Source organism: Anolis carolinensis, unplaced genomic scaffold, assembly GCF_035594765.1.
Source record: "Anolis carolinensis isolate JA03-04 unplaced genomic scaffold, rAnoCar3.1.pri scaffold_8, whole genome shotgun sequence".
Lineage (NCBI taxonomy): Eukaryota > Metazoa > Chordata > Lepidosauria > Squamata > Dactyloidae > Anolis > Anolis carolinensis.
The window spans coordinates 26,031,876-26,044,511 of NW_026943819.1; the positions used below are offsets into that span (position 1 = coordinate 26,031,876).

A 12,636-nucleotide genomic window follows, 5' to 3' on the forward strand; every position below is an offset into this window, starting at 1 on the left:
CACCATACTTCGCCACAGCAACGCGTGGCCGGGCACAGCTAGTAATAATAATAAAACAATAAAAACAATAAAAAAGTATCATTAAAACAACACGTGACCCCAGCAACAAGTTGAAGTAAAACACACCTAAACCATGATCCATCTGTCTATCTCTCTGTTGGTTTGCCTGCCATTTCTTTTATTAATGGATTGTGTTAGTGAAATAAATCTCAGCAGTGACTTTGGTAGAGACAAGCTCATTTATAACCAATTCTTGATCAGCCTCTGTGCCTTTTGAACCTGACAAACATTGATGCCCTGCATTTTCTAAATATACCCCCAGGTTTTCCCAGGGCGTTCAAAATTAGATTTGTATGCCATTTTTTAGAGCGAAGTAATGATTCCGAAGCCTCATCTGAGGCAATTAAAAAAGGAACTTTGACATTTCATATATTATTCTCCCCCTTCATTAAACAATTATAAATAATAGCAATAATTAACAAATTTGTGCTATTCATTCCCCGCCGAAGTAAACCTTTCAGGTTAATCATTGGAGCCGTTGACACTCACCTTTTAATCAAAGGATCGGTTGCCTCAAAGAAAAGGAAAGGCAGCCTTTTGCCTAAGGATGATTGATAATTGCTAAAGTCTGGGCTGCCCCAAAAGACAAATGGACATTTAGTCGTCTTTCGAGGTTAAGCTGAATGAGCATTTTCCCAGAGTCTATTGTGTATTTCTTTTTTGCTCTCCCATCAACCTAGATGCATAGATTCCCATCTTTGAGGCACAAGGTCTAGGCATTGGCACTTGTCCAAAGAAAACTGACCATCGGGGTGGAAAAGAACGTTCCAAAATATTTAGCAAATGATTAAAAATATATATATTTTCTTCAATGTTGGAAAACTTTGATAAGAGGAATCCCGGAGCGATGAGAATCTCCACAATTTGCATCTTATTCCACTAAAAAAAAAAATTACAAAATGCACAAACACATTTTCTGTGCAGAAAAATCCTTATGTGCAAAAATAGCAATTGGGGATTCATTCTGCAGAAAATTTGTGTGCAGAATGACATTTTCTACAGAGGAAATCATAAGCCTACATAGAAATATTATTTCCTGAATTTAAAAATAATAATTTTCTACATTTTCTTTCATGTCAGGGACAACCGGAGTTGCTTCTGGAGTGAGAGAATTGGCCGTCTGCAAGGACGTTGCCCAGGGGACATTTCCCGGATGTTTTGATGTTTTACCATCCTTGTGGGAGGCTTCTCTCATGTCCCCGCATGGAGCTGGAGCTGATAGAGGGAGCTCATCCACGTTCTCCCCGGGTGGGATTCGAACCTGGCAGCCTTCAGGTCAGCAACCCAACCTTCAAGTCACAAGACTTTTATCCCCTAGGCCATCGGAGGCTCCTAATTTTCTACATGAAACAACTGTATGAAACTTTTTGCACAGAATAAGCCCCGAATTGCAAATAGGTTTCGGAAACTGGATTTCACAGAATTTCTTGCAGAAAGAAGAAAATCATTGCAATTACTTATGACTTCCTTTAAAAAGAAATTTAGTGAAGAATTACATTCCTTTTGGTCATGTTGAATGCTAATTGAAATTAATAAGAATGAATGATTAGCTTGATTTTGGTTCAGACTGAATCGGGACACAAGGGTTTGGGTGTTTCTTTGTCTCTTAACGGTCAGATTTTCAGTCTTCATTGTTGCCAAAGACTTTCACATCCATGCCATCTAGTGTTTCCCCCAAGAACTGAAAAAAGGTATGAGTTTTGGCTGGATTTACTAGGAGAAAAGAACTAAGGATTGGTTATTTCACCTTTATAGAATACTAGCTGTGCCCGGCCACGCATTGCTGTGGCGAAGTGGTGGTGGTATTGGTTAAAAATTGTTATGTAATTTTTATTTGACGTTATTTGTATTTTTAAATTAATTTTATTGTAAGTTATCTTTTTATTTATTATATTTTATTATTTTCTTGTATTGTTTTTAGTTATTTTCTGTTATTATAGTATTTTATTGTATTCATTTTTTAGTGTTTTTAATTATTTTTTAGTGTTTTTATTGGGTTGCTAGGAGACCAAGTTGGAGGAGCTTAGCCTTCTAACTGGCAGCAATTGGATAAAAGCAATTATTCCTCTCTCTCTAATTAGGACTTTATTTTTCTTTTCTTTTTGTTATATCAACTTAGAGGCGTGGATGATGGGTTGTGTTGTCAAATTTCGAGATTGGGGGGCCTGTAGTTTTGTTGTTTTGTGGGTCGCCGTGATGCCATCACTCTTTTATATATATAGATGGACCCATGTTGTACTGTACCACCATTATTAAATGGCAGGCTTCACAACTGGGACTTTTGCATTTGGTTTAATTTGCACTTTTGCTAGATTTTAGATCTTGCTGAGGATAGCAAATCCTAACTGACCAACCATCTCTTTGTGCTTTCCTCATTCTCACCACTAAGTGGCAATGTAATGGCATTGACCTGCATCCTCTGTAGCGTCGAAAAGATCGACACAACCACACCTTTGTGCAGAAAACTGGAATAGATGTTAACTATTTTGGATTCAACTGAATGCCTTTCCTCACCTGCTCTCTCCGCAGTGCCTCGTCTGGCCACAGTTGAGGACACACAAGACTTAAACAATCCTTTAAAACATCTTCTGCATATATAATGCTGTTCTGCTGCAAAGTTTACAGGTCAATAAATACTGAAGAGGGCTTTGCCATACAAAGGAAAAGGTCATCGACACACTGTAATGTAAAATATTTCATCAACTATGCAAAATCTTTTAGTGATGTGGTTTTAGAAGATTGTAGAAGAAGAAAGAGACTCTCTCCAACAATGTAGAATTTGCTCTAAAATGAACTTCAGCTATAATGGATGCTTATAGAATCAAATATTGCATATAAGAAAGGAATAAAGAACATGTAGCCTTTCAAATGTTATTGGATTGTAACTCCTATCAGTTCTAAACATAACAATCAATGCCCAAGGATCATGGGAGTGGTTGGCCAACTACATCTGAAGGACTTCATGTTCTTCATCTCTAATCTAATTTCAACTTTTTCAGTTGCGTCGTTTGAATGTGTCTTCAAGCAACTCTATTGTGGGCTTCTCTTGGTAACCAATCTATATATATAAAAGGGTAATGAAATTTCGGCCTAGGACAAAACAACAAAACTACACATCCCAGAAACACTAAACTTGGCAGCACAACCCCTCATCCATGCCTCTACGTTCATACAACAAAAAGCTCCAGCTACTCCAGAAAACAGCCAGGCTTTGAGGCTGCAAGGCTATTCACTGCTATTCCACCTGGCCAACAAAGGATTCCCATAAGCCACAGCAACGCGTGGCCGGGCACAGCTAGTAATATAATAAAACTTCAACTTTTGTCAACACTCCACTAATTCATGAATTACGCAATTGGAAACTCCATGAATTTCATAGGGTTTTTGTAACCACTTAGGGCAGTGGTTCTCAACCAGGGGTCCCCAGATGTTTGTGGCCTACAACTCTCAGAAATCCCGGCCAGGTTGCCAGCTGTTAGGACTTCTGGGGGTTGAAGGCCAAAACAGCTGGGGAGCCCAGGTTGAGATCCACGTCTCTAAGTGGTTACAAAAACCCTATGAAATTAATGGAGTTTCCAATTGCGTAATTCATGATTTAGTGGAGTGTTGACAAAAGTTGAAGTTTTATTATATTACTGGTTGGTTTCCAAGAGAAGCCCACAATAGAGTTGCTTGAAGACACTGACTTAGGGTCTGCAAGGAGATAAAAAAAAATCCAGAAGATTTTTTGCCCTTAAGACTTGCAAATGTTCTCTTCAAGGCATTAGAGGGTAAGCTTAAGCTACCCATTCAATGCCTAAAAAGATGTTTTTAGAAAACGGATATGGATAAGATGTTGTTTATGGGTCAATTCTCATTATTACAAAGGCATAAATGTAGGAGAAGGAGGAACTTGTCCCCCATATATAGGCATTTGAAGGAAAGCTGATGTTTTAAAGAAGTTGTGCCATCATCCAAAGTTTCTGGAAACCTAATGCAACCTCTAGCTTCTGACATTTGCCTTTGTATGCAACATGGGACTCAAAGTGATGCAAAACAGAGCATAGATTCTTAAACAAATAAAATAAATTCAAGATACCCAACACTTCCCCAAAAAAGAAGAAGGATTTTATTGATTATGAAGCTAAGGTATATTCCTGGTGAGCAGACAGTTGTAACATGTGCTTTGTTGCAAGGAAAACTTTGGTTGTGTGAGACTCAATGCATGTCCCTAATTCAAGGTGCCACACTGACCAAAAATGAGCATGACTAAAAGGCACATTGGCCAAGAAGACCTTCCTCACATCCCCTGTCCTATCCAAGAATCTCAGAGTAGTTGAGCCTTAAACATTCCCACATCGAAGCTTCAACATGTGCTTTGTTGCAAGAAAAGCTTTGTTGTGTGATGCTCAATGCATGTCCCTAATTCAAGATGCCACACTTACCAAAAACGAGCATGACTAAAAGGCACATTGGCCAAGGAGACTTTCCTCACATCCTCTGTCCTATCCAAAAATCTCAGAGCAGTTGAGCCTTAAACATTCCCACATCCAACTCAGCATTGACTAGTCCAAGATTAGCTTCCCTTGAATGGTGAAGTGCGCCATGTGCTCTCAAGGCCATTCTCCGGGTTTAGCGAGTGTCTCCTTTGTGTCTTAGGAAATGTTTCCTTCCGGGTCTGAGTCAAGGGGCTCCGGGGATGGCCAGAGTGACACTTGAGCCATGATATTTTGCCGTGTGAAGTGGGGGATTTAGGTTGGGCCAATAGACCTTCGCCTGACCCTTCTGTGGGGCAGGGTATTACTAGAAGTAGACCGTAATGTGTGTGTGTGTCTGTGTGGGCCTATATAGGCTGGATTAGATGGCATTGTTTGCAAAGAAGATTATAACGAGGAGAGGAAATGTCACAACGGTGATGAATGGATGTGTCAATATTTGGTCGCCAGAATGGAAAGAGTAGAAAAGAGTGAGTCCCATGTCTGGAGATCAAATGAAAGTTGGCACAATTGGGAGTTCTGGGAAAGGAATGAGGTTGCTAAGCCAACCCCTATCTGGGGGTTAGGATGGGGACTTTTGCCTTTCTTTTTTTTTCAACGAATGAGGTTATTCCTACTTTAAGCTCTCACAAAGGCAAGCCTATCTGAGTTATAGGAGCTCAAGGGTAGATCCTCAAGAAATGCTTAAGCCTAAAGATGAATATAACAGATGGAGTCTTAGAGAAGCAGTTGTCTGCTTCTGAATTCTGTTGTCTGAATTTGTACTTGGCTTTCTCTTGAGTCAACATGGTCACTCATATGGTCCTGGCGTTTCAGTGAGTTAATACCGTTGTAGAAGGTATTGTTTGTGAGACTAGAAAGTGCTTTTGACCTCTAGACAACTCTGGCTTATTCATTTACCCACATACAGTAGAGTCTCACTTATCTAACATAAACGGGCCGGCGGAACGTTGGATAATAAGGAGGGATTAAGGAAGAGCCTATTACACATCAAATTAAGTTATAATTTTACAAATGAAGCACCAAAACATCATGTTTAACAACAAATTTGACAGAAAAAGTAGTTCAATATGCAGTAATGCTATGTAGTAATTACTGTATTTACGAATTTAGAACCAAAATATCACGATGTATTGAAAACATTGACTACAAAAATGTGTTGGATAATCCAGAATGTTGGATAAGCGAGTCTTGGATAAGTGAGACTCTACTGTATTTAAATTTTGGATAACAGAATGACAACTTAAACTCCCTGGATTGAATCCTGATGTCCAAGGGTTTCCATGGCCATGTTTTGGATTTTGTTTACGTATTTTTGTATACAGTAGAGCCTCACTTATCCAACATAAATGGGCCAGCAGAACGTTGAATAAACGAAAATGTTGGATAATAAGGAGGGGTTAAGGAAAGGCCTAAGTAAAGGTAAAGGTTTCCCCTGATGTTAAGTCCAGTTGTGTCCGACTCTGGAGGTTGGTGCTCATCTCCATTTCTAAGCCGAAGAACCGGCATTGTCCGTAGACACCTCCAAGGTCATGTGGCCACTGGCATGACTGCATGGCGTCGTTACTTTCCAGCTGGAGAGGTACCTATTTATCTACTTACATTTGCATGTTTTCAAACTGCTAGGTTGGCAGAAGCTGGAGCTAACAACGGGTGCTCACTCCACTCCCTGGAATCGAACCTGCGATCTTTCAGGCTGCAAGTTCAGCAACTCAGTGCCTTAACACACTGCGCCACCGGGGGCTCCAAGGAAAGGCCTATAAAACATCAAATTACATTAATTTTACAAATTAATCACCAAAACATCATGTTTTATAACAAATTAACAAAAAAAAAGCAGTTCAATACACGGTAAGGTTATGTAGTAATGACTGTATTTATGAATTTAGCACTAAAATATTGCAATGCATTGAAAACATTGACTACAAAAACATTGACTGTTAAAAGGCAGACTGCGTTGGATAATACAGAATATTGGATGAGCAAAGGTTGGATAAGCGAGACTCTACTGTAACACATGTTAATGGTTTTACAAAACTAGCAGCCTTAAATCGATTGGATAGGTAGCCCAACCAATCAGTATAGACTTGCACTTTGCAAATGTTCATGCAGCTTGGGACATGGATCCCAAGATTTCTAAGAAACAGAGGAAGAAGGAATGTCCAGCTGGAGGAGGAGAATGGAGAATAAGAAGAAAGAGGAAAGAGGAAAAAGAGGAGGAAAAAGAAAGAAGGAGTAAGATGAAAAAGGGAGACGAAAAAGAGGAAGAAAGAGGTTGGAGGTGGAGGGAGAGATGGAGGAGAGTAGAGAAAAGGAGGAGGAGGAGATAAAGAAAGAAGAGAAAGGGTAAGAAGGAGGAAGAAGAGAATGAAGGAAGAAGAGGAGAAGAGGAATAAAGAGGGAGGCAGAGATTCATGTTGAAACTCAAACTGAAACATTTCAACACAGCCAGGACTGATACAGCCTGGAATGAGCTCAGAGCCATTCATTCGCTTGGGGTCATTGAACTGGGGAAGTCAATGCAGGTCGTTTTACCTGAGCCGAACAATAGTTTTGCTGTCACCCTTGCCAGCGATGGAGCCGTTCAAAAATACACCTGAAAGCTCGCTTTGAGCTCGGTTGCTAGGCTGAGGTGTCTCAGGTGCCGTCTCCCGATTTGGAGGCCGGTTTGCGGAATGTGACAGAACAGTGGTCTGGGCTGGCTTCCGTCTCCTGGCGGGACTCCAGGAGCAAGAGACAGAGGCTGACTTCCCCTTGGTTTTGCTGGTTCATTTCTGAAATGCTCACTGAAGCACTGGACCTTTCCTACCAGTGATTCAGAATGACTCATGTTAATTTATTATATATCAGTGCCAAAAAAAAATACCTCCTTTCCCTCCTCCTTAGGGAGATCACCCTGAAATGTTCTGGCCATTCATAACATGCTCCATTGCCTGATAGAAGATGGCCATTCCTTTCCACTTACTGTATATACTCGAGTATAAGCCTAGTTTTTCAGCCCTCTTTTTATACTCGGTGAGGGTCCTGGTTGGCTTATATTTGGGTCAGCTTATACTCGAGAATATATGGTACATTTATTATTATTTTTCTATTATTATTAATATTATTACATTTTTTTCTCTATTATTGTTGCTACTATTACATTTATTTTACTCTATTTTTATTATTATTAATAATACATTTATTATTTCACTCTGATCTTATTATTATTATTATTATTATTGCATTATTATTATTATTATTATTATTATTATTATTATTATTGCCAATTGTACACCGCCCCGAGTCCCTCCGGGTGAGAAGGGCGGGATAGAAATATTTGAAATAAATAAATAAATAAATAATTTATTATTTTACTCTATTATTGCATGTATTATTTTCCTGTATTTATTATTATTATTATTATTATTATTATTATTATTATTATTACATGTATTATTTTACTCTATTCTTATTAAAAGGATACATAAGCACATTTATATTGAAGAAGATGAGAATAATGATTTGATCAGAATTGGACAGGCTTATCTTAAATTTGAGCTTTATGTAACTATTCAAAAACATTTAACCTACTGATGCCTCAATTAATGTAATTTTATTGGTATCTATTTTTATTTCTGAAATTGACCACCCTCAACTTATACTGGAGTCAATGTTTTCCCAGTTTTTTGGTGGTAAAATTAGGTGCCTTGGCTTATATTCGGGTTGGCTTATACTCGAGTATATATGGTACTTTCTGCCAGAAGTAAGCAACTGTACGCTATCCTGAAGGACCCTTGAGACTTAACCAAAGAAAGCACAAGCTTGTTTGGACTCAAGCCCACGACATTGCATGCATCAGATGCATTTGATGAAGGTGATAGGTGTCCATCAAAGCTGATGCTTTCAATATTGTGTTACATGATCCCTTCATAGAGTCACTTCTCCCCATCTTCAGGTTTAGCTTTTCTGGAATTATTTATTCTCCCTAGGTCCTCTAATCGATGAGTGCTGTGTGAGTGTGTGTTTACACAAATAGCAATTGAAATACAAATTATTAATATGATGATGGGATGACAAGTTGAGTTTCAAAATGGTAATAAAGTATAGTTCGGGGACGATAGTGGGAGACAGGGTCTAGATCAGTGGTTCTCAACCTGTGGTCCCCAGATGTTTTGGCCTTCAACTCTCAGAAATCCTAACAGCTGGTAAACTGGATGCAGGGGCAGTCCAACCGCAAGGCGAATTAGGCACTTGCCTGTGGTGACATCATCCCGGGGGCGCAGTTGAGGCCCCCGGAAGGATATCATCACCCCCGGCCTCCTTCTCCTTCGGGCCTTCTGGTGGCCACGCTGGACCTTCCAGCCAGCATGAGCCCGTCTTTGGGGCCTTCAGAGATTGTGAGGTCTGCGGGAACTTGGAAGCTAGGTAAGTGGGGTTTATATATCTGTAGAAGGTCCAGGGTGGGAGAAAGAACTCTTCTTTGAAGCAGGTGTCAGTGTTGTAATTAATCACCTTGATCAGCATTTAATGGCCCTGTGGCTTCAAGGCCTGGCTTCTTCTTGCCTGGGAGCATCTTTTTTTGGGAGGTGTTAGCTGTCCCTGATTGTTTACTGTCTGGATTTCCCCTGTTTTCAGAGTGTTGTTCTTTATTTATTGTCCATATTTTAGAGTTTTGTAAATACCGGGGGCCAGATTCCCTTTTGGTGGCCTTTTAATTATCTCCCTTGATATTCTGGGTTATACGGACCCTCAGGGCTCTTCCACACAGCCATATAATCCAGAATATCAAGGCAGAATAACCCACAATATCTGCATTAAACTGCGTTATCTAAGTTCACACTGCCCTATATCCCTGTTCAATGTTTGGTGCTAAATTCGCAAGTATAGTAATTCCTACATAACATTACCATGTATTGAACTGTTTTTTCTGTCAAGTTGTTGTAAAACATGATGTTTTACTACTTAAATTGTAAAATCATAATGTAATGTTATGTTTAATAGACTTTTCCTTAATCCCTCCTTATTATCCAACATTTTCGCTTATCCAATGTTCTGCCGGCTCGTTTATGTTGGATAAGTGAGAGATATATAATATTTATTAGGTTTTTTTTCCCTTTAATACATCTATTAAAATTGCAATAACACTGGGGAATGTTAGGATAGATGGGGAGGAGGGTTCGGGAGGGAAAAGAAAAAAATGACACATAAGACTCTACAATCACAATTAAATCACATAATCCACCAACATAAACCAGGCCATTTCTATAGTGATAACATGCCATTCCATATCTGATTATTGCACAGGTTCTCCGAAAGCTTAGCCACAGAGCTACATTTTTACTCTCTTACGGAAGATCAGGAGGGAGAGGGGCCACCACCGAGAAGGCCCTGTGTCTCGTCCCCACCAAAAACTAGGCTTTGTATCTCAATTTAGTCATGGAAGCCCACTGGTTAACCTTGGGCAAGTCACACTCTCTCAGGCTTAGAGGGAGGCAAAGGAAAATCCCCACGGAAATCCCGTGATAAGCTCACCATGAGCTAGAAACAACTTGGAGGCATAAACCACAACAAGACGATGTTTGAAATTTGTTTTTCATGCTCACTCAACAACAAAAAAACCTCTTAGCAGCTTTACTTACAAGTGTATTGGATTTAAGAGAGCAATGTTGATTAATTTTGCTCAAATATTGCAAAAAAAAACTGTTAAATGTGCATTGCATTCCTTATGAAATGCTAAGGAAATGTCTCCTTCCCCCTTCAGCAGATGCTGGCATGGGACCTCTCTAATTTGCCTTGATTTGCTTCTTAATCTACGGCTGCCTTTAATCATCTCTCTTCTCATAAAAAGAAAGGCAGAGGGAGCTCTCTCTTGGCTTGAAAATAACCCCCACATTTTTGGCAACAGGTTGTTTTCCTAAGCAGCTAATTGCACGCTGAGTTTTTTAAAGAAATCACTCCCATCGTTCTTTCAGTATGTGTCAGGCATGGGTTCTATATTAATCACTCGGTTCCTATGGCATTTCTTTCTTCAGGAAATGAATCAGACAAGAGGAACTTCTGCCTCATCGCTCTCCCCTCACGTCACACCCCTTTTGCCAAAGAAAGGGTCAACATGGGTATATATATTATATTATATTATATTATATTATATTATATTATATTATATTATATTATATTATATCTATCTATCTATATATATAAAAGAGTGATGGCATCACGGCAGCGGACAAAACAACAAAAGTAAACACCCCACAACCTCGAAAATTGACAGCACAACCCCTCATCCATGCCTCTAGGTTGATACAACAAAAAGAAAAGAAAAATAAAGTCCTAATTAGAGGGAGAGGAATAATTGTTTTTATCCAATTGCTGCCAGTTAGAAGGCTAAGCTCTGCTCACTTGGTCTCCTAGCAACCCACTCAGCCCAGGGCACCCTTTACCTTAACTACCACCAATTCCTCAATACCACCATACTACGCCACAGCAACGCGTGGCCGGGCACAGCTAGTCTATCTATATACTATCTCTCTCTCTATATATATAAATGTAATGTGCATAATTAGGACCGAGTTAACAACAAAACCACTGGGCCAAATCACACCAAATTTGACCAAAAAACTAATCACTTTCTAAAGAGTGACCATCTAAAGAAAGAAAACAGAGACAAGACCAGAAAAATCCCCCAAAATAAAAAATAAAAACACTATGTGCATGCACAAGAAGAAAACGGCCAGACTTTGAGGCTTCAAGGCTATTCCACCTGGCCAACAAAGGATTCCCATACACCATAGCAACACGTAGAATCATAGAATCATAGAATAGTAGAGTTGGAAGAGACCACATGGGCCATCTAGTCCAACCCCCTGCTAAGAAGCAGGAAATCGCATTCAAAGCACCCCCGTGGCAGGGCACAGCTATTATATTATATTATATTATATTATATTATATTATATTATATTATATTATATTATATTTATACTAAGGAGTCCTTGGTGGCACAGAGTGTTAAAGCGCTGAGCTGCTCAACTTGCGGATTGAGAGGTTACAGGTTCGAATCTGGGGAACAGAGTGAGTACCCTCTGTTAGCCCCAGCTTCTGCCAAACTAGCAGTTCAATAACACGCAAATGTGAGTAGATCAATAGGTACTGCTCCAGCAGGAAGGTAACTGTGCTCCATGCAATCATGCTGGCCACATGACCTTGGAGGTGTCTATGGACAATGCCAACTCTTCAGCTTAGAAATGGAGATGAGCACCAACCCCCATAGTTGGACACGACTGGACTTAATATCAGGGGAAAACCTTTATCTTTTTACTTATATATATACTCACACACATATCTTTCGACTCTTTATTTATTATTATTTAATAAACAAAATAAAGAAGGGAATGATTCACCTCCTCTTTCCAAATGCTATTCCTTTGATCAAAACCAGAATCCTCATGGCAGTTGTCCCATTTTGTTTTCTATTTTTAAGAGGGTGAGGGATGGGAGGTTCAATCATGCCAACCTTTTCTGTCCTAAATTCAAAGAGGACGTTTTGTTGTTTCGATGTTTTGTGTCTTGGTTTCTTTTGGCACTCGAAGCAACGTTTTTGTTTTGTCTTGTTTTTCTTTTAGCAGGGAAAACGCTTAGAAGTCATATAGTTATGTCATATAGTCAGGGGCTTTGCATGTGTCCTTTAACTTTCCGAAAAAGCATTTCTCAACTCCTTATGGTTGATAAACCCCCAAGGACATCCCAGTCCTTGGCAAGCTCACTGAGACACTGGAAAGTCCCATATGGACAAATTTGCATTATGGAGCATCCCAACTTCCAAATAATTCAACCCTGTACTATCATCATCATCATCCCCAACAACTTTGCCCTCCAAATGGGACTCAATGCAGCTTACAATTTAAGATATAGTTCAAAATATACAAAAAGGCATCAGTGGCTCTGTAGGCCATCCAAAATCCTTTGCAGGTGGAATGTTGTGTATGTTGTGCACCTCTGTCTTATGTTGATCCTGTGGATCTGATAGGGTTTTCTTAGACAAGGAAAACTCAGCATTATATCCTTGGAAAAGCCTTTCCTTTCCATAATGTTTTGATACATTTTTCAATAAACTCTCCTTTGC

General features: G+C 39.5%; 1 long non-coding RNA gene across 4 annotated transcripts in view; it reads left to right on the plus strand.

Annotated features, from left to right (window-relative positions):
• Positions 1 to 12,636, plus strand: part of LOC103279299 (uncharacterized) — a 117,611-nt gene that overhangs the window by 87,542 nt on the left and 17,433 nt on the right. The gene's annotated exons all lie outside the window — the stretch shown is intronic.